This window comes from Microcebus murinus, chromosome 14, assembly GCF_040939455.1.
Source record: "Microcebus murinus isolate Inina chromosome 14, M.murinus_Inina_mat1.0, whole genome shotgun sequence".
In the NCBI taxonomy this organism is placed as follows: Eukaryota; Metazoa; Chordata; class Mammalia; order Primates; family Cheirogaleidae; genus Microcebus; species Microcebus murinus.
Window position 1 is genome coordinate 68,533,076 of NC_134117.1, and position 4,089 is coordinate 68,537,164.

The following is a 4,089-nucleotide window of genomic DNA, read 5'->3' on the forward strand; positions in this document are numbered from 1 at the left end:
GGAGTGTGAGCACCTGGGAGGTCAAGTGGCCCCTGCTCTCTGGCCTCTGCCATTTCTGAGAAACCCAGAGGGAGGTTGTATATGTGGCTGAGTTAGGGTCTCATGTTGGAGGGGAGTGCCCACCCCAAAGTCTCGATCAGAGCAGCTGAGGTCGCTTGAAGAAACGACCTTCTGCCACACACGGCCGCCCCATTCTCAGCCACGCCACAGCTCCCGCACGACTGCCGACCGCTGACGCCAGCCAGCACACGCGTCCCTCGGCCGAGCACATTCATGGATTCCGTCTCAGAGTGGCCAGGATTTCCTGTGTGTGGCCAGATGCCTGTAGGGAAGGGCCTCTCCCGAGAGAGGCAGATGTTGCATCTTTGATACATGCGGGTTTATGAGAATGAAGCCCTACCGAGGGCAATTCCTAGCTGCTTGGACTCTGGGAGGCAGTTGAGCTTTCTCACACAAGCTGGTTAAGTCCTTTTTAAATATTGAGCTATCACATGTCCTTGCCATTGAGTCCGGTTCTCCTTATCTCTAGGCAGGCCCAGGGGCAGGGCTGCACCAGGGCTCCCCAAAGCATTTGTGGCTCTGCTAAGAGGCATAACAACCGAGGGCCGATGGCCAGCATTGACTGTCAGCACCCTACCTCTTCTTGTGGTTTCCAGGACACACTTCCTGACTTCCTGCCTCCCTCCTAGAACAGGTACCAGTGGAGCTTCCCTTACAAATGGCCAATAACCGCAAACAAGCATAGCATTTGGGGTCAGGCAGGAACAGGTCTCCGTTCTCCACTCAAGACCTCTGAGATGAGATCTGTTTTCCCTCTGCTATGTTCCCGAGTGTGAGGCAGTGAGTCACTGCAGCAGGCATGCTGGTCACTGCTGGTGCCAGTGATGGCTGTGGGTTAGGCAGGGAGCTAGAAGGAGGAGAATAGCTAAGAGACTGAGAAGAGCCAGCCCCAAACATCATGGCTGTACAGTAGGAGCAGAAGGAGCTGTGCTGTCACCCAGGCCTGCCTGCTCTGCCTCCCACAGTCCTGCCTTTGTTAATGCATCCTGAGACAGCAACGCCCAGTCTATACCATGTGGGGCAAGGGCAGCGTGAGGGGCACGCTGACTCCCAGATCGCGGAGCCCCTTCAAAAGGATGGTGAGTGACAAGCAGGAGCGAAGTCCGTAGGTACCAGTTACAAGCTGTGTGATCTCTGCTAAGTAACAAAACCCCTCCATCTGAGTTCACTTTGCCTTGCTATAAAGGAGTGTCTGAGGCCCAGTAATTTATAAAGAAAAGAGTTTTCTTCGGCTCTTGGTCCTGCAGGCTGTACAAGAGCATGGCACCAGCACCTGCTTCTGGTGAGGGCCTCAGGGGCTTCCACTCATGGGGGAGGGGAAGGGAGCTGGCATCACGGGGCAAGAGGAAGGAAGAGAGAGAGAGAGAGAGAGAGAGAGAGAGAGGAGGGAGGTGCCAGGCTCTTTTTAACAGTCCGTCCAACAGGAACCCACAGAGAGAGCTCACGCACTGCTGCAGAGAGGGCACCAGGCTCTCACGATGGCCCTAGCCCATGACCCGAACACCTCCCACCAGCCCCACCTCCAGCACTGGGGACCAAATTTCAACATGAGGTTTGGAGGGGACAAATATCCAAACTATGTCATCTTCTAAGCTCAGTTTCCCATCTGTACGTCACAGTAGCACTCGTCTCTACAGAGCTGCCCTGAAGGTTAGATGGAATAATACGTCCAGAGTTCCCATGTGGTGCTTTGCATATGGTAGGCCCTCCACCATGACAGCATGGTTATTATTTTTATTTTGAAAAAGAGAAATCAAGAGAAAAGATGTATGCGTTAGTCCGTTCAGGCTGCTATAGCAGAATACCACAGACTGGGCAGCTTATAAACAACAGAAATGTATTTCTCACAGTTCTGGAGGCTGGAAGTGCGACATCATGACTCTGCACATGTCTGAGTCCTGGGCCATAGGTGGCACCGTCTCGCTGTGCCCTCACTTGGTGGAAGGGTCGTGGCAGCTCCCTGGGGCCTCTTTTACAAGGACACTAACCCCATTCGTGAGGGCACCTCCCATATGACTCATCACTGCCCAAAGGCCCCACCTCCTAATACCATCACGTTAAGTTTCAACACGTGTGGTTTTGGGGACCATGGCCGGGGGAGAGGTACATGATGCAGTGGGTAGATTTTACTCACCACAGAACCCTACAAAGGTCTTTGGACCACATCTGACCCTCTAATCACAGAAATTGCTGGTCTGTGGAGGGCATCATTGCCGTATTAAGGTCTGAGATCCAGCTCCAGCTGAGTAGTGACTGCTGTGAAGAGAAAATTGGGCTAAGAGCTTCATTTCTCAGCTTTCCAAACAGTCCTCGGAGGGGGGTAGTTGACTTCCCCAAGGGCAGGGAGGGGGTGGCAGCCCAAGACAACTCACATTCTGTATCTGCCAGCTGCCGGGCTTGGGTACCCTTTTGTCCGTTTTCAAACATGAGCAAACATTCAGAAGAAGTTTCCAGGAATAGCTCTGCAGCTCGAGGGAAACAACATGTTATCTGGAGGACTCAGAGAAAGAGCAGAGCTCTAAAATCACTGTCTGCAGGGAAGGGAAGAATGCTTTGCAGAACATCTGTTTGGTGTCCTCGAAAAAGAGGCAAGAAGACTTGAATCCCATGAAATGGGAGAAAAACCCCACAGAGAAAACGCATGGGTTCTGGGGAGGGTGGAGGCAAACACAAGCCCCAGTGGCAGCTGAGGACGTTCCCCGCAGCCGCCCCCTTGGCCTTGGTGGCAGACGCCCTCGGGAAGCACACGCAGGGCAGGGCTGGGCAGGCTGGTCAGCGAGTGATGAGACTCTGCCCGAGAGACAGGAAATAAACCCTAGCTCTGCACCGGACCTGCCACCTCGCTCCCAGTTCTAAATCCATCCCCGCCTCCCCACACTCCGGGAAGCTCACCAGGAAAACTCAGTGCCTGGAACGTGACTCCTCCACTCCCTGGTCTCAGCTCTGGAGAGTCTAACTGGGGGCAGCAGACCCTTGGCAGGGCAAGCGGGCACAACAGCGGCAAAGCCAAACCAGACCAACCCCTGGCCGCGTGTGGAGTCGGAGCAGACGTTCCTCCAGGAAACAGACTGGCTCAAGCAAAAGGAGAAATCACCTGAAAGTCTGGATTTGGATCCTCAAGGATCATAAGGCGCAATTTTGGAAAGAGAACAATCTGTGACAAGGAATCAATGGATTTAAAATGAAAACCGTACTTACTGAAAATCAAAATGGCACAGAAGCAACAGTGAGCAGATTAGGTGCTGCAGAAACTTGCCCGAGTGACTGGCAATTGCTGCGCCTTCAACGCTGAGCACAAAAGCCCCCGCGGGAGGCGTGGGGAGCGTGGACACGGAGAGGAGAAGCCAGCTTAGGTCCGGGACGCCGGGCACACTCCATGTAGACCCTAGAGAGGGGCACAGCAACACTGCAGAATTGTGGACGTGGGTCGCATGCAACGTTCAAAAGCTTCTCAAACGGAACAAAACCAGAAATAAATGGCTAAACGGTAAGCACACACACCTTGGGAGAAGTTAAAAAATACTTTTAAAAGCAACTCTGAAGTCACGGAGAAAACCAGCACTGCAATTACAGACTATTTAGAGAATAATAATAAAAACTTAAGGCTATGTGGCTGAAACTTAAGGAACAGATAATTATCTTACTGAAACTGTTCCAGAATCTGTTGTAGAAAGGAATACAATTTCCAAACCCCCTTAACAGAGATGGCGTAAACCTGATAAAAACATAATACAAATCGCGCCGAAAACATGAAGCTGTAGCACGGTCTCCAGCAGGAACGGACTCAGTGTTGTATGCAGTCAGCTCTTTCCATGGCTGTGCAAGCTTAGTCTCACTCTAGTCAAGAGCCCAACATGATTTCTTTTCAGAGCTTAGCCAAAAGATTCTAAAGTTTATCTGGAAGTGAAACCGGCGAGGAAAGCCAACAAAATGCTGGGAAAGAAGACGGTAATCGTCTGGTAATTGCTGTAGCTATTAAAGCGTCTCACGTTGTTTTAGTGATCAGAAGAGCCTTGAACTAGCCTCGGG

General features: G+C 52.0%; 1 long non-coding RNA gene across 1 annotated transcript; it reads right to left on the reverse strand.

Annotated features, from left to right (window-relative positions):
* Window positions 1-1,788: 1,788 nt before the first annotated feature.
* On the reverse strand, window positions 1,789-3,347 carry LOC105863687 (uncharacterized). Its single transcript, XR_012922990.1, has 4 exons — window positions 3,259-3,347; window positions 2,953-3,128; window positions 2,433-2,522; window positions 1,789-2,316 (listed from the first exon to the last, which is right to left on the reverse strand). It is a non-coding gene; the product is annotated as an uncharacterized LOC105863687 (long non-coding RNA).
* Window positions 3,348-4,089: the final 742 nt, after the last annotated feature.